The sequence below is a fragment of the Heterocephalus glaber genome, unplaced genomic scaffold, assembly GCF_053883595.1.
Source record: "Heterocephalus glaber isolate CG9 unplaced genomic scaffold, H.glaber_assembly_v1.0 deba00001666, whole genome shotgun sequence".
NCBI classification, from domain to species: Eukaryota; Metazoa; Chordata; class Mammalia; order Rodentia; family Bathyergidae; genus Heterocephalus; species Heterocephalus glaber.
The window spans coordinates 11136464-11155767 of NW_028258406.1; the positions used below are offsets into that span (position 1 = coordinate 11136464).

The 19304-nt window shown below is 33.9% G+C and overlaps 1 protein-coding gene across 6 annotated transcripts in view; it reads right to left on the minus strand.

Annotated features, from left to right (window-relative positions):
* Positions 1-19304, minus strand: part of Elf1 (E74 like ETS transcription factor 1) — a 104681-nt gene that overhangs the window by 58958 nt on the left and 26419 nt on the right. Inside the window, exons 1-2 of one of the 6 annotated variants that reach the window (XM_087197300.1) lie at positions 14630-14937; positions 6750-6805 (exon numbers count right to left, since the gene is read on the minus strand). The exons of 2 other annotated variants lie outside the window; for them this stretch is intronic. The gene's annotated coding sequence lies outside the window, so the exon portion shown is untranslated. Of the gene's footprint in view, positions 1-6749; positions 6806-14629; positions 14942-19304 lie in introns of those variants that run through there. 3 more of the 6 variants (XM_004844263.4, XM_021257915.2, XM_004844262.4) reach the window with 3 other exon arrangements.

Sequence of the window (19304 nt, forward strand, 5' to 3'; positions counted from 1 at the left end):
TCACCTTTCAGATCATGTGTGACCACATACAATAAAAAGGGTACAAACATAGATATAGATAAATTCAAAGGCAGACTGTTCCAAGTAAAGTATTTGTCTAGAAGTAATCTCAGGGTCTCCGTTTATATTATATTTATTTATTTATTTTTTATCCAGTACTGGGAATCAAACTCAGGACCTTGTGCTTGCCAGGCAGGTATGGCACCACTGAGTTACATCCTTGGCCCCTATATTTTATTTTTAATCTGACTTTAATCTGAAATTTACAACAAAAGATTCATAAATGCACCTCCTTTACCAATATAAATGCTTTGGGGGAAAAGAGAATATTCTCTCTGTATTGTCTTGCCCTATACACTACATGATCCTCAGAGTCATATTAGTACTACCTGTATTCTTTTATCTATTCACCAAGCACTTCTTAGAGAAAAATCTGCCAGTGACTGGTGGAGAAAGGAAGAGAAGTGGTTAAGAAAGACCTCCCCCACCTCTGCCCCATTAAAGGCAAATGTAATCCATCAAATAAGATAAATACAAGTCATCACAATATGCTACAGCAGAAACAGGTACAACACTTATTCTCATTTACCGTGCCCTACCTTTTAAGATTATAAGCTACTTAGGGCCGGGTATTTAGCTCAGTGACGCTGTGCCTGCCTCGCCAAACACAAGGTCCCGAGTTCAATCCCCAGTACGGAAAAAAAAAAGATTATAAACTACTTGAAAGTAAAAAGATATGTAATAAATTTTTCTACGTGTTATTAATGAACATAATTTGAGAGAATATGTAGAGTATCTTGCTGTTAAAAGTCAGATTAGGACAAAAGATCACAGAACATTTTCTTTCTTTCCTTTGTTGTTTTTTTGAGACAGAGAATTGATATGCAGCTCAGGCTGCCCTTGAACTCACTATGTAGCCCTGGCTGGCCTTGAACTCCCAGAGATTCTCCGGCCTCAGCCTTCCAAGTGCTGGGATTACAGGCATGTGCCACCAATAAAAAAATATTTACTGCCAGACATAGTGGCTCACACCTGGAATCTTGGCTTCTCAGGAGGCCAAGGCAGGAGGATCACAGGTTTGAGGCCAGCCTGGGCAACTTAGCAAGATGCTATCTCAAAATAAAAGGGGCTAGGCATGTAGCTCAGTGGTACAGAGTTCCAGGGTTCAATGCTCAGTTCTATCCCCACCCCTAAAAAGAGAGAGACAGAGACAGAAAGAAACTAAAACTTGTTAAAATGGTAAAAGATGGATTCATGTTTAAGCATTAATAGAATTTTTACATGATACACTCACCTCCCAGAACCAACGGCTGTTAAGCTAGGCTTCACCATCCTCAAAGTGACATACTACATATATTTTCTGATTCATACAGACATAAACCAACAACCCCAACAAATGACACAAAAAAGAGAGTCTACACATAAAAAGAACACTCAACCCTTAAATTATTTTCCACCAGTCTAGCTAGAGCCAAGTTTTAATAAACAAAAGAACTATTTGGTTGGTTCTTGCTAAACTCCTTAAAAATTAAATTCATTTAGCTCCATGTTTCCTTCAATCTTTAAAAAACAAATTTGAATCCTTAGATGTGACTTTTACTATTTAAATCTGATGTTTTAAAAGAAGGGCTGTAACCTTATAAGTTTTCAACTAGAGAAACTGTTAATATATAAACTTTATAATATATTCATAGAACAGACAAGTCTGGACCTACTTGAGAAAATTCTTGCCAGGTTAACAGTAGTAAGACTGCAATTAATACAATTAAATGCAATTAAAAATCATGGAGGATCTAAGATGTAGAGACAACAGAAAATAATATAGGAACAAGAAAAAAGCAGTTAAAGCAAATTATTTTTTTTCCTCAGTGGAGAAATCAAAACTATAATGAAGAACTAGACATTTTTCCAAATTAATCTATAGCTAAGAGTAAAAAATTGTTGATGCTCAACATTACAAAGCCATTCTCAGCTACATTTTTTGGTGGACTGATATACAGTCACCAATTTTAACTAGGATGTAAATACCAATAATGTCATCAAGATAATTCAATTTTCATAAATAACAAATACAACGGTATAGCTGGAGAAGTATATAAACCTTATAATAAAATTATTTCTTATAATTAAACCACAGAGGCAACTTAAGAGTCACATTATAGTTTTTAATCGGCTTATTTATTCCAGAATGAAGATATAAAGCATGTATTTATTCCTAGCAATAAGCACCTAGGAAATCAATTACATGCTTGGTAGTATCTATACAAAAATAAATATAAATAAGGCATGATCTTTGCCCTTAAGTAGCTCATTGCCTAAAAAAGAAAAATATACAAACAGGAATAGAAAGGGATAAATACCTGTTAGAACATGTCAAAATTTTAAAAGAAAGTGATATATGAATTATTCCTTAAAAGATAAGTAGCACTTATTCTTTTTCAAATATAGAGACCAGAAGGAAAGAGAAGGGGACATTCTAGGCAGAATGAACAAAGGTATCTCTAAAAGTTTAAATCACTCAGAAATAGGTAAAATAGTAATTTAATGAAAACAAACTTTTTCCTAAAAGGGCATAGGATCTAAGCCAAAATTCTTTCATTTACTAATTGTATTTTCTGTAATACAAGACTTTCCATTTCATCTTTATAACTTTCCATCTCATCTTTCATTTTAAAGTTGTGTCTAATAAAAGTATACGTTATAAAACATAAAATGCTTTAAAAGTTTTAAAGAATCCAGATATTCCAATATATAAAAATACTAAAATTTCAATATTAGCTTATCTTTTTATACTGAATGTATTCCATATGTGCAAATTTAAATGGCAATCTTCTACCATCTGTAAAAATGCCACAGAAGGAAACACCTTTTTAATATGTAAAAGCTGTATTTTCCTGTTAGATCCTATATCAAACATCTAATTGCCACCATAGTCCTTATAACTGATACAATACAAAACAAGCCTACAACATCCCTAGAGTCAAAAAGTTTCAAAAGTTTAATAAAGTAAGTTTTCTGCTTAACTGGTTTCCTTGATGAGAAATTAAAGCAGCAACTGTACATCTGTGTCTCTGTTCCTCTCATCGTGGTTTAACTGACAGGAAGCAAAGAATAAGATACGGCATTCAAATGTCAAGTATTTCCTGTCTTCTCTGCTACATCTTTAAATTTTGTTTTATAAATAGTCCAATAGTTTATGTGAAAATATATCAAAGTATGGTATCAGAAACATATGAATGGTGAACAGTGTTTATGAAACAAGAGCCAATAAAAGTATATTGGTGTTGGAATGTAAGATTCAATAATCAGACAAAAACTCATTATTATGGTCCTTTGCAGTATTCTTAGGAGTAAATGCCATACAACAGAAAATTTGAAAACCCACAACTGAATAAAAAGCAATGTCTGAACAACTGAACATACCTTCGAACTATTTTACCCAGCTAAGTTATGTGAGGATTCCCTTTCCAACCCACCATTACCTATCAAAACAGATAATTACAACAGCAACAACAAAAAAAATACACACACACAGACTCTCAACAAAGCAGGACTGGAAACTGATCTCTGGTTATTTTTACATTATTTTACATCTTGTCAGCACTCTTTCGGGATTATAGTATGTGTCACCCCAGACTATCTTAACTCCCTTGCTCACTTCTTTATATGTCCAAAATTTGGCTTGTTACTTATTCATATATATATATATATATATATATATACACACACAGAGAGAGAACTATTAATTATAACAAAACATAGAATCTATTCTCAGTGAATAGAGTGAATCCTCTATTTCAAGCCATTTTAAGCAAACTTCCAATTAATTACAATTAAAACAGAGACACTTTTCATCATGCCTACCTGCCTCCTAAACTAAGAATGACCATAAGGCCAGGAATTCAGCTCAGTGGCACCATGCATGCCTTCCAAGCTCAAGGTCCTGAGTTCGATCCCCGGTACCACCCCCCCACCCCCTCGCCCAAAAAAAGACCTTAATTCATATTCTACATGGACCTAGGCAAAGTGCAGTTACCGTCTCCATACTGGTCTTACCAAAGCTAAAATTTAAGCTACAGTATTGTAATTTTACCAGGCTTTAGTGTAATTCCATTCCAGGTCTATGTTCTAAATATCTCTTATTTTACTGCACATATAACCTATGTGGAGCTTTCTTGTCCATCTTTCCTAAACAGAACATAACATACCCAAATAATTTTAAGCATGGCACTATGCTTCCAAAATGAGATTTTTTAAATGAGTGACTTGGAAAGAAAATACCATTTCCCTTAGTATTTTCACATAGAAAGATCTAGCTCATTGTTTTAAAGTGCATAAGAATTATCAGTGCCTTCCTAGTGTGTCTTTAGTGTGTTTCTGTTCTCACAAACGTATTCTCTCAGTTGTCCCAATAGCTAGAGAATAAGGACTGAGTATTCCCTGAATCTGAAGGAAGGGGGACTTAAGTCTATTTCTATACATTTTAGATCTCTGTCTTACAGCCTCTGACTCCAATGTTTAGTGGAATGACCTCAAGTGGTGAGAAAACACTGAGAGCAGTTGTGGAGTATCTACTATCCACCACCTACCCAACAATCTAGTATGCTAACAATGATGTGCAAGCTGTTCTATTCTACCAAGATCAGGTAAGATTTATACCTTCCTTTTGGTTTATTTCTAAGGCTAAGAGATTATAAATTATTCTATAAAAATATACACATTTCTCTCAAATCCATAAATTAAATGTCCAGTTTAAAATGTTTATACCAAAAAATCATTTTGAATGTAATGATTTCCACAACATATCTTATTTTTAAGTACAAACTGTTTTAAGTTGCCCCTCAAACTAAAACACAAGTAACATTAGAATATTCCTAATTTAAATCTAAAATTTACATATTATTTTTCTTTATATTTTTAATATACATATATTTTCTAAGTTTTAAAACCTTTAAGAGCCAGGGCATCATGGTGCATGACTATAATCCTAACACTCAGGAGGCTGAGGGAAGAGAATTGCCAGTTCAAGGCAAGTCCTGGCTACATATGAGACTCTGTCTCAAAAAAACAGAAACAAACAACAACAAAACCTTATGCAGGGGTTAGGGATATAGGCTCAGTAGTAAAACACTTGCCTAACATGCAAGAGACCATGGGTTTGATCCCCATCACCCCCCAAAAATAAAAAAAATTTTACATAAAAATTTAAATAAACACACCAGCTATTTGGAAAGAAATTTTAAGCATTAAACATTCCCTAGAATTCAGGGCTTGGAAAACAAACCTTACTAAAGACAACATTATTATTAAGTTTCCATATAACACAGAGAGAGATCTCAGATGCACAAAGCATCCTACCTTCAATAATGCCTCTTACAAGAAATGGTCTGACCTCATTAATAATACAATTTAGGGACATCTATGTTTAAGTCTTAACAGGAAGCCTGAGGTTCTGAACCCCACATTTTCTTTCAACCCTGCTTAGAACTCAGCTCTTTCTTTACTCACTCTGAATTTTTTGTTTTTCCGTTTTGCAACGCCCAAATATAGAATCCAGAGCCTCACACAAGTTAAGCAAACACTTTACCACTGAGCTACATTCTCAGCCCCTCAACCTAAAAACTTCATACACCACCTCAAAGTTCTTTCAGTTAAACTGAAACAATTCAATTAAGAAAACAATGTTATTTAAAGTAAGAAAAACATAAATCAGAAATCTCTAATGAGGAATGAACTCCACTGGAAGAGGGTAATTTGAAGGCCCATTCCACAATTATAAAACATATAAAAATGACTAATGACACTGCCTATTCCTTTTACTGTGAAAATTAAAGTTGCTGTCCAGAAATCTGAGACCAGCAGAGAAGCCAGTAATGCCTCCTTCTGCCTTTCAACTTCCCCTTTCTTAATCACAAAGGCACTAACTAAATGAAAGTACTAAGACTCAGAACCAACACACTTTCTTCAAGAAATGTTGACTTCCTCACTACAGAGGCACTAAAATAGAAAAATACTGTATTTAAAAGACTATATTTTACATTAACTTTAATAAAATTAAATTTCTGCCCCCACATTTTGTGGATAGTCCATCATTTATTTAACCAATCCCTAATTTTTAGACATCTGGAATATTTTCAGTCTTCCATTACAGTGATTCTCAAAAATAATCCTTAGAGCCACAGAGGATCTGGAAACCATTTCAGGGAGGTTATGAGGTCAAAACTATCTTCCTATTAATACTAAGGTATATTCACCCATCTCACTGTGTTGACATGGCAGTGATAATGCAAAAGCTAAAGTGGGTGAAGCTGTAGTGTCTTGGCACAAGTCAAGGCTGAACCAGCAAACTACACTAGGATGGTTCACTACTATGTATTCATATTTTAAAGCAGCAGTTTCACTTAAAAATGTCCTTGATAGAGAATAAAAACCATGTTATTGAACTATCTGTTCTCTCCATACTCTTCGAGGTCTTCATATACATAGAAGTGAACATTTTGTCCTCTTGCACATGTTCCAGGAACTATGTACAAGAATGTTTCCAAACTGGAAATAATCTAATGCTATCAAGGGTAAATAAATAAACGTGTTATAGATAGAGCACATTACAATAAAAACTAACATGAATTTCAGAGTTGAATGAAAGAAGCAAATCATTATGGAATATATATGATGTGATTCTATTTACAAAAAGTTCAAAGGGGTAAAACAATACAGAAAAGATTATCCTTGGGCTTTGTGGTGCATACCTGTAATTGCAGCTACTCGGGTGGGTGAAACTGGGCAATTCACCAAGACTCTGTCTCTAAATAAAATAAAAAACAAAAAGGGCTGGGAATGTAGAGGATTGCAAGTTGAAGGCCATCCTGGGCAATTTAGTAAGACTGTGTCTTAAAGGAAACAAATACGGGTGGTCAAGGTTCTAACATAATACACAGACTTTATATGCAAACCTAGGTTACTGTGACATGGGCAAACAATTTATAATTGCATTTAAAATGTCTAAGTTTTATGACTTCTGCCTCATCCACAATTCAGGGTTAAAGAAAAAAAGAATAAGGAATTGCCTCATTATACTAAACTTCCACTGAGTATTTTGATATATAAAATAAGATGCTTATAAGCCAACACCTCATTTTAATAGTTTCATCATAAAATTTTAGTTTCATTGTTTATAGGACTATTTTATAATCCCAGAAAATAACCAATTTTCTTTAATTACATTTAGATTTTAGAAACTGTATCACACAACTTTGAATGAACACAATGATCACTATATGACTGAGCATCATAAACAGATAAATGCATCCTTTAAAGCCATACTGGTTCGTTCCTGCTACCCTCAAGAGTTTCTAATATATACAGCAGAAGACAGAAGGACAGAACCAAGAAAACATCAATGAAAAGAACCAATAAAAGCTTCTCTAAGAAATGATTGCCTTTGGGCAACAGGACTGTGAGTGGAAAGGGTACAAAGAGGCTCATTATAGGCTCTTCTGTTACATTTTAATATGCATATCACTTTGATATTTTTTAATATAAAAACTATTAGTCCAATCTCCATACAAACTATAAAAAACATGCATGTTGTTTAAAATTGCCCGTTTTAGCATAGCACTGGTAAAAAAAAAAAAAAAACAGACTCAAGGATCAATGGGACAGAATAGAAGATGTAGAAACAACTCCAAACACACTCAGTTACCTAATCTTTGACCAAAGGGCCAAACACCTTCACTAGAAGAAAGAACCTCTTTAATAAATGGTGCTGGGAAATTGGCTTCCCACATGCTGAAGACTAAACCTATACTCCTGTCACCATGCACTAAACTAAAATAGAAATGGATCAAAGATCTAAAAATTAAAACAGAAACAATTTGCTAAAAATAGACTAGGTAAAACTTAACTCAGGACCCTGCGCTTGCAAGGCAGGCGTGGGAACCACTGAGCTAAATCATTGGCCCTAGACTAGGCAAAACTTAAAGATACAGGTATGGCAAAGACTTTATGAAAAAAATCTGGATTGCACAAGAAATACTACAAAGAATCAACAACTAGAATCAAATCAAATTAAAAAGCTTTTGTACAGCAAAAGAAACCACCTACAGAGTGAAGAGACAACCCACAGAATGGGAAAATTTTTTTACCAGCTACTCCTCAGACAAAGGACTAATATCTAAAATATATAAAGAAAACTCAATCCAAAAATGGGCATCTGAAATGAATAGACCCTTCTCAGATGAAGAAGTACAAACAACAAATAATTATGTAAAAAACTGTTCAACATCACTGGTCATTCAAAAAATGCAAACTAACTGCTTAACAGTTTACACCCAATGTCACTTGGGGAGCACGTTCTTTTAGGTACTGATTACCATAAGTGTTATTCAGGCAGGTATCATCTAAACCAATCAACTCTTGTATTAAACAAATTTGATAAAATTGTCATTTTTTATATGTCCTATTACATTATCTTATAAAAACAATGAAAAAATATGCAATTTTTGGTCATTCTGTATTTAAATAATTGGACTGGTAAGTGATTAAAACAACACTGAGGGGCTGGGGATTTAGCTCAATGGTTCCACCACCTGCCTTGCAAGTGCAAGGTCCTGAGTTTGATCCCCGGTACCAAACAAAAAAACAACAACACTGAAATTCCATTTTATTCCAGAAAGCATGGCTATCATCAAGAAATAAACCAGTAACAAATGCTAGCAAGGCTGTGGGGGGAAAAAGGAACACTTCTCCATTGCTGGTGGGAGTGTAAATTGGTACAAACAATATCGAAATCAGCATGGAGATTCCTCAACAAATTAAAACTAGAGATTGTTCCATTTGACCCAGCTAGTAGTCTCCCTTCTAGGCATTTTCCTCAAAGATGATAGACGCACACCTATGTTTACAGTAGCACAATTTGTAATAGCTAAATCTTGGAAAGAGCTCATATGGCAATCAACAGATGAATGGATAAAGAAAACGTGATATTTATATATAAAGAAATACTTAAAGAATATTAATATAATGCTCTGCCATAAAGAAGGATAAATTTGAGACATTTTGAGGTAAATGGATGCATCTCAAGACCATAATTTTAAGTGAAATAAATCCGACACACAAGTTTAACAACTACATTGTTTCTCTTGTGTGAGAAACCCAAAGGGTAAATAAGGAGCAAAATGAACATTATTGGGAAGTAGGAAGAATGTGTTCAAATGGGGAGGGAAAAAAGAAGGGGAGAAGGAAGAGAAAGAAAGGAAAAGAGATTTCAAAAAATATGAACGGAAAGAAAAAAATGGAAACAAAGCTTTTGCAAATGGGAAGAGGGGTGGAAGGGAAGGGAACTGGAAAAAAAGAATTAAGATATATTATGTACAGGTACAAATTGCCCATGATGCATGTGATCATTATGTATGGCAAACATGTATTAATAAAAAACATTTTCTAAAATAAAATTACCAAAAATAAAATAAAATAAAACTGCCTCCACCCCGCCCCACTCCATAGTAATAGGGATTGAACTCAGAGCCTTTGTGCTGAACTACATTCTCCTTTTTATTTTGAGCCAGTATTTCACTAAATGGCACAGGTTGGGCTTGAATTTGCAATCCTCCTCCAGCCTCCCAGAGTACTGGTATTACAGACACACACCACCACACCTGATTTTTTGATTAGCAATCAATTTCAAGGTACATGATGTGAAAAAAAAAAAAAGAGCTGATAGTCAACTACTCAGCAATTAAAGGGCAAATGAAAGAAGAGTTCTGAATTCTTCTGAGGGAAAGAGAAAGTAAAAGGAAAGGTCAGGAATAGGTCCTTGATGATGATGATGCTATTAACTCACATATTTATACCTGGGAAAGAATCAATTTCTACCCCTCTGCCAACAAGGCAAATAGTATACAACGTAATATTTTTCTCCTAAGGCGCAGACGGGGTGGTGCCTAGAACCATAACCAGAATGTCATATTTACTATAGTACACAGCACATTTGGTGGGTTTGCCATAATAGAAGAAACAGATTGCTCAGATGGTTAAAAACTGCCCTAATCATTTGAATTAACTAAAAATACTACTAATTTAATTTCCACCATTTAAATGAAATATTCTAAATAAAGGAGAAAAATATCTTAACTGATGGAAGCAATAACTGTTTTCAGACCATTCAGCTGGAAGGACTCTTCTTCCAATTCATGTAAGTCAGTGAACACCTAACCAGAATTCATTAGACAGGATGTGAGCGAAGGGCTACAAATATGCAATTAATGATGCTTTTAAAACATATGTTCCAAGAAGCCTCAAAATGCATAGCCAAGCATCATATGGCTTTTAAAAAATTACTTCCACACCGTGCCTGCCTCGCAAGCACAAGGTCCTGAGTTCGATCCCCATACCAATAAATAAATAAATAAATAAATAAATAAATAAATAACTTCCTCTCAAATAATTACAAATAATCATAGTATGTTTCTGAAGAAAGAAGTTTTCTAAACACTATAAATGCCACTCTATATCAATAACAGTTCCTAGAGCCCCAAGGATGCAATGGATAATCCATTAAGCACCCAACTAGAACTAAAAGTACTAACATTTGAAGAGTTTATACATAAGTTAACTATACTGAAAAACAAAAATCAGTTTAATTTTTTTTTTTAGTTTAATTATACATCATGGTCAATACAGGAGTAAGTGAAGAGTGAGGAAAAAGCAAAATTACAGAAAGGGAAAACTGGAGAGACATAATTGAAAGGCACAGCAAAAAAAAAAAAAAAGAATGAAGGGATAACTAGGATAGGAAAAGGAGGCTACATAGGTTTTAACACTGATAATAAAGCATTCTGTCATCTTCATTCCTTAGGAATGGCTACAGGCTTCAAAATATCACTGCTGTTTAAAAACTCAAATATTAATTAAAATGCTAAATAACAATTTATCACTCCTCACAGCCTTAAGCCTATAAACTTTCTGAGAATACAGCCTTATAAGCACCTGTATCACAATCATCTAGGTTACTTATAAAAATGCTGATTATTAAATTAAAAACTAGGCTAGATTTAATGAATCAGAATCTCTGAGTTGAAGCCAGGTGGCTCTTTGTTACACCAAAGGTTGATTATTGTTGCTTTAAAAGTATACTTTTCTTCTTCCTCTTCTTAAGATACTAGTGATTGAACACAGGAAGCATAGAGTATATTACCAGCCCTTTAAAAAAAATTTTTGAAACAGGATCTTGGTAAACTGCCCAGGCTGGCCTCAACTAGGAATCCTTCTGTCTCAGCCTCCTGAACAGCTGAGATTATAGGTGTACACCACTACACCCAGTTTAATTTTTTCTTTTATCTATAACATATAGACACTAGAGTTGAAACTGACAGCTACATGCCTTTTAAAGATTTTCCACTCTTAACTTGTCATAAGACCCAAACATCTCAATCTGTTATATAATATAGCAAAAAGAGTAGCTGAATTTGATGCAGTAAATAATCCCTGTCTACTCGTATGTGTTCAGTACTTTGTCAAAATTGACTTTATGTAAGTGTGTTATGCTAGGGATTGAAATCAGGGCCTCACGCTAGGCAAGCACCCTACTATCATGCTACATTCCCAGCCTTCATATGATCTTTATCATTCTTTTTAACCTAGGTAAATGCAAATCCATTCTTCACTACTCATAATTCCTTCAAAATAAACTTTCCTATTTTTTATTTTATTTTTTTAACTTTCCTATTTTTTAGATTTGTCATCTTTATCTCAAGAAACAGTGTCAATTTGAATTGAATCACTGGTTTCATTCCATTATTTATTTATTTAATATAGGTTACCGAGCCCTGTTTTCCCAACAAGAATTTAAGTATGTGATGATAGAGCCATGCTTCTAGCCTTTATACTGTTGCTTTAGGACAATGATGGCCATGCTGTAGAGAATCTGACAAATGAATTGGGTTTGAATACTCAGAAATGTAGGATGTTCAACAAGTTATACTCAAAGTTAAAATAAAAATTTTAAAAGTTAAAATAAAAATAAAAATCCAAATTGCAGATATAAAGAACAAGCAGATCTGAAGTAAATTTCCAACCATCCAACAAAACATATCAACAAGTTAATAGAAAAAGACTATGTATTATATATATGGTAAGCTCTCAAAGAAGGGGAAAGGGGATATGACAAAGACAAATGTAATAAAATTACTAATTATTAATTATGAGGTCAAATTTAAGATGTGTAATATATATCTGTAAATTTTATAGACTAGTGCAAAGTTTCAAACACACACACACACACACACACACGCATACATATACTTCAGTAGAAAAGGTGTCATCCTGAACAGTATTTGTGTTTCTAAAAAATACAAAGTAAAACTGAAGGGGAAACAAACCTGTATTTGTATTCTAAAATTTAAATACAACTTCCCAACAACTTGTATATCCACGGGACCAACTTACACAGACAAGCAGCATCATGAACTTTGCTTCAACTATCAAAAAAACCAAAAAAAAAAAATAGTGGAAAAAAAAGCTGTTGTAGAAGTTAAACAAATACACTGTCTCTCTGAAGAAAAAAGAAACTACTGTACCTCGGACACATTTTCAAACCACTGGTTAACTCATTTGGTTGCCTCTTATCATCAAAATCATCACCAAACAACTTAATTAAGCTTTTATTTACTCTTAAGAAAATACAGGCCATTTCAAACAAAGCATCACTTGTTGGGATAAAGGAGCATGAGCTAGGACTGGAAGCCCTACCTAACAGCACACTTTAGGCCACTGTTTAGTCATCTACAAAAGGTAGGCAGCTGGACAATCTTCAGTCTCATTCAGCAATAAAGTTTTTTAAATCAAGAATTCTAAGTACAATTCTGATGACTCAGTGTAAACTTCCATTCAAGCTATGGAAGGAAAAGAATTGGTTGGGGACGAAGGCTATACAATAAGTCTTTCTGACCTTCTTTTCCATTTTTTTTCCGATGCTCCCTTTTTAAAGCCCTACTTTAATATTTTATCACACAAGAAATGGATATATATGACAAATGTATATTTTATTTAAATTGCACCAGCTTAAGAAACTACATTCTTCTACTCCAATTTTAAAAAGGGGTTGCTTATTTGTGTACCTCTTGATTTCTCTTTACTAAAAACTAAAAAAAAAAAACACCCAAGGAACAAAGGTGTCATTGGATTTTTTCACACAGTCCAGACTTGAAGTAAATACAGCCTTTGCTTCCTCAAAGGCTGACTAAACCAGCAATACACAAACACGAAGATGATAGCAAATGGCTCAGAGCTGAATTGGCAAAATGTCTGTTGTACCTTTCTTATAAGACCACGTAACTGAGATGTTAATATCAAAATTCCTTTCAAAAGAAAGAAATAATAACAGACTAGTTTTCTATCTTCCTTTTCAAATCTGATAGGACTTCAAGCATTTAGAAAGTTAATAATTCGCAAAGAAGTAGATAAATATTTTGGTTAATAATAAATAACTTTGTAAATCTTACTTCCCAAACTTTTATTCCTAATCACTGCAGGTTCAAACTTTACTTTCATTCAAATTTTAATGTCATGAATATGTTTCAAAAGTAAAACACTATTGTATTCAGCTTCTCAGACCACCTAGAATTTCAAGGTATTCTAGAAGGTATATCTGCTGGCCAAAATCTCACAATTTCAATGATGATAAATAGTTTAGGAAAAGACTGAGCAATTCTCTCATTTATAAAAGGTTTTAAATTTTTTATTCGAAACAATCAAATTTTAAAAGCAGTAGTGGGGCCGGGGATTTAGAACAGGGGTTCTGCCGCCTGCCTCACAAGTGCAAGGTCCCAAGTTCAATCCCCGGTAACAAAAAAAAAAACAAAGACTGTCTTAAAAGCAGTGGTACAGGAAAGATCAATACTCCACATTTCCTTTTTACATAAAATAGTTATATGTTTCTTTATAAGATAACTTTGCTTCTAAGGTTATTATTCAAAACAGGTTTCCACTCTGAATTGTAATGCTCCACTTTTTTCTAATAGTAAATGATTCATTCTAGTCCTTCTCCCTCTTAATATGCACTTTCACTTTTTATCTAAATGATTGCTTAGTTTTCAAAATGAAATATTTAGTGTAATTCACTTTTTTAAAAAGGTAGAAAACAAAGGATAGACTTATCAATGAGCAATACCTATAACTGAGTTATGCCAAAACTTCATCCTTAATTAAAATGCCAAAAATAAAGTCACCACTCTTAATTTTCTAACATCCACATCACACATGAGTATTCCAGTTTACTTAATTATTACTTCCTAGTTGCTCCCATAAATACAATTACATTTTAAATTAAAATTTAACCTAGTTTGCTTTGTATAACAAAAAAAAAATCTCTTTTATTCTTAACTCATACAGGGGGAAAAATACCAATCACATACCTATAAAATGCTTTACCAAGAAGATCTAAAACTTTCCAGCATTTGAATGCTTTGTTTCCCTCTAATAGTTAAGTGTAATCAGGCATGTGACTGACTACACACATTTTATCCAAGTTAAAGAACACATTCGGCCATGTTCTTTGGCAGGTAAGAACCACTCTCCGTTTATCAGTTCAACAATAAGCCAGAAGCAAACATACAAAATCATAACAAGTTACCTTCAAACATTCTTTCTCTTTAGATTTCACCTTTTGGGCTTGAAAATAAAAAGCAATCCGGCAAGTTTTATGCTGTTAAAATGGCTCCGGTAGATTGGGGAAGTGGTGTCTGTGCTTCAGCTTATGAGTCACACATGAAACTAAGTGTTTCTAAGGGAGACACGCCCATGTTGCTGTGGACCCAATTATTGGGCTAGGTCAAACATACAAATATAAAGGTAAAAAAGGAAGGAAGGGGATTAACAAGACAAGGAGGGAGGTAAATCAAAGGAGCAAGATCTATCCTTGATTAAACCATTAATAAACTCATGTTAATTGCTATAATTTAAAATTAACAATAAATAGAATGAGAATCTACAAGAAAGCAAAATTAAATACTGTATATTGTTTTAAAATATAAAACCTCAATTTTTAAAACTAATTTTTATATATCAAATAAATCCAACTATGAATGGCAAAAAGGATGAGAGAAGATAGAAGACAGTAAACTGTGGCTTTTAATGTAACAATGGACTGGTGGGTCTTATCTGGCTACTCATTAACCCTTATATGAAAGGAATATATTGCTGTGTAATCTGGAAAAGCTAGCAAACTGCAATAGTAGATGCAGATTTAGAGTTTCTCTAAATAGATAAAATCCACTAGAAAATTCAAAGTTCAGTGGAAAAATAAATGTGAATTAATATGGTTTATAAAATTTTTAAAATTCATAGTAGAAAGTCCAAATTAGCAAAATGATTTTGAAAAGAACTTCAAGCTTGATAAAACTCCATAAAAAAGCAATGCAATTATAGTATATAACTATTTCCAAATCATAGCAGCAGAGTAAAAACAATTTAGCAAGATTTTTCTTCCCTTAGTTAACTACTTGAGAGTACTTATTCTGCTTTACTAGAGACACAGATGAGAGAACAAGCTGTCACTGACTTAGGAACTTCCCAAACTGCTAAAAAATATGACTATAAACCTACGTTAGTAATTGCCTATTTATTCCATTCCACTGAACATTGCTGTTTATCTTTTTACTGAAATAATCTCCATGGTTTAACAAACTGTTCATTAAAATTATGCAAAAATACATTACTTTTTCTATAGTCAAATGTCACATTTAACCCAGTTATTCAGAATTCAAACACCAAGAAACAAGGTTCTCTGAGCAGTCAAAGGAAGTCCACTGTTCACTGGAAAACCCCCAAATCATTTCCTACAGCTGAAACTTATTTTGGAAAATATCCATGCATGCCTAATATCATCTTTTAGCTTTTTAGAAATACAAATTATAAAGAATGAAAAAGGGCAATAGTAAAAAGATGTCAATCAGAACAAACAATAGAGTTGATAATAAGACTTTTTTAAAAAGACCTTATAAAACTACATATAACTTAAAAAGTGCTTGAATTTGAAGCCATTCTGTAATGCCAACAAGTTGTGCATATTCCCTCAGTATATCATCATATACTGTGTGTCTTGCTATCAGCGTTAGTATGGTACAGGTTTTCAAACACAACATCAAGTTTGTTAGGGTTTTTTATGATGTACAGATACATTAATAGATGAGCTCTGCTACTGAAAAATTACATTCATCTCAGTCACTTCATTACTTAATAATAAGTAAATCTGGAGTATAAATACTTTTGATCATCCGTATGTACACAGAAGAGGGGCCAGGGATTTAGTTCAGTTGCGCTGTGCCTGCCTTGCAAGCACAGGTCCTGAGTTCCATCCCCCGTACCAAAAACAAAACAAAACAAAACAAAAATACACAGGAGAGACTTAAAGTACAAATAATTACCCCTCTTCCATTCAAACAAGTATTCCTAAGGAGATGATTCCAAGTTTATTATTTCAATATACTGCCCTTTTCCTATTTTAGTATATGTCCTGCCGAAGCGAGCACATACTGCCCCTTTCCTCTGCAATATACCTATTAGAAATAGTGTACCAACTACAGAAACTGGATCCCAGTTTTATTCACAGTACCTCCCCCAATCAATACCTGCATAGTAGTGTATCAAGGAAAAAAATAAGCAAATGATTTAGCACAGGTTCTACAATCTACTTGGGTTCAAAATCTAATTCTGCTACCTATTACTGTGTAATTTTGGGCAATCACTTAATCTTATGCCATCATTTTTTCTATGATATAGACTAATAGTACCTACTGCAAAGGATTATTGTGATGATTAAAATAAATCCATGTACCGCTATTAGTATCTAAAGAAAATAAGTACGTAAAGAACTTTTCACAACTCAAAAATAAGAAAATAACCCTTTTATTTTTAATAACCCCTTTTAAACGGTCAGATATAAAGACACTTCACCAAAGATTTACAGATGACAAAAAAGCACATGAAAAGATCTTAATATCAACACTTAATAGGGAAATGAAAATTAAAGTCATAGTTCCACTGTACATCATTTAGAACAGCTTAAAATAAACAGGGCTGAGGATGTAGCTCAGTGGTAAAGTGCTTGCCTAGCATGGGCAAGGCCCTGGGTTCAATATAATACACCAAAAACAAACCCAAAAAACTAACAATACCAAGTGCTAAGGAGAATGTGAAGTAAGTGTAACTCTCATACATTGTCAGTGGAAATAGTACAGCTATTCTGGAAGACACTAAAAAACTACTCAAATATTTGTAACAATTTTATTCATAATTACTGATACTGGAAACCCAAATGTCTATCAATTGATGAATTTAAAAGTAAATTGTGGTATATCCATACAATAGAATTCTACTCATCAAAAAACAGGTAAAAGGGGCCAGGGATTTAGCTCAGTGGTTCTGCCGCCTGCCTCAGAAGTACAAGGACCCGAGTTCAATCCCCAGTACCAAAAAAAAAAAAACAGGTAAAAGTTTATAAGATTCTGATATATGCTACAACATGGATGAATCTAAAAGCATTACTCTGAATGAAATAAGCCACACTCAAAATACATACTACATGATTCCATTTATGTGACATTCTGAAAAAGGCAAAACAAAAGAGACAGAAATCTTATCAGTGGTTGCCAGGATTTGGGGACAAGGGGAGGGGGTTAACCACCACAGATAACAGGAAAATTGTTTAGGGTAATGCAAATGATCTGTATCTTGACTGTAGTAGTACTGGACATACAATTTGCTTTTTTTTTTTTGGTACTGGGATTGAACTTGGGTCCTTGCGCTTGCAAGGCAGCCGGCGGAACCACTGAGCCAAATCCCCAGCCCTTGGACATACAATTTGTAAATGCTGTTAAAATTCATATAACATAAAACTAAATAGGGTGAACTGTACTATATATAAATTATATCTCAACAAACCTAACTCTGAAAAAGAAATTCAGTCCATGTTTACGAGTGCTTCATGCAGTACTAGGTGTAGTAATAAGCACTTGATAAATACTGGCTGTTTTATGACTCATAGATGCACCCATATTAATACTCCAGGATGACAAATCTTAACTCTCTAAACTTTTAAATATGGCAACCTAAGACATGAAATGGGAAATAATGTATCTGTACATATTGTGGGTGTATCAATTCAAAAATTAGATATTGAGTCACTATATATCATAATGTAACCATTAGATTAGCAAAGGCCCTAGGTTTAATTCCCAGTACCTAGGTTTAATCATCAGTTATTCTCCTAAGAAACTTAATTTTTAAAAAATGGCTTAGGAGCTGGGCATGGTGGCTCATGCCTATAATCCTCCTAGCACTCAGGAAACAGAGGGAGGAGGATTCTGGACTCAAGGCCAGCATGGGTTTCATAATGAGTTCAAAGCCACCCTCCTGGACTACATTTTGAAACTTTGTCTCAATTAAAAAAAAAAAGAGGGGAGCCCTGGTTTGAATCTGTCCCCTCATCAGAAGCTAACAAGCTACAACTACCAGAGATGGAAGAAGGGACTATCAAAACATTAAAATGACAAACGAGGAGCCTGGCATGGTCGTGTATGCCTGTAATCCCAATACTCAGAGGCTGAGGCAGGAAGATCACCATGAGTTCGAAGCCAGTATGGGCTACATAGTGACTTCAGGGCCAGCCTGAAATAAAAGGGAGATGCTGTCTCAGGGGAAAAAAAAAGGACAAATGACCAAAACAATGTTCCCCACTATTTAAATGTAAAAATGAAATTACAGAGACTAGAATTCAGTGTTATAAATCTTTCAACTGAACAGAATTTATTTTTTATCTTAATATCTCTCAAAGTATAATCTCAGGTTCTAAGCACTGTGTAAATTTCTAAATGAGCTTAAATGTAAAGCACATTTATTTCTCTATTATTAGTTTTGTTAAACTAAAGGCTCCTTCCTGCTTCTACACAGACAGGTTACTAGAACCCTTCTGTAAGAAGCATGCCTCCAGGGCAAACGTTTGTATGTTTCAAGAATAAATTCATGCCATTTGCAGGAAAACAGTACTGGATAACATCATGCTAAGTGAAATAAGCCACACTCAGAGTACTGTACATGTCTCCTAATATGTAGGATCTAGGGGAAAAAAGGATGACATGAAAGTAGAAGGGAGACTACTAAACAAGATCAAGGGGAAGAGAGAGTGGAGAGAAAGGAAGGATAATGGAGGACTAATATGATCAAAATACATTATATGCATATATATGAAAATGCCACAAAGAAACCCAATATTCTGTAAATTTATATTCGCTCATTATATTCAGGGAGGC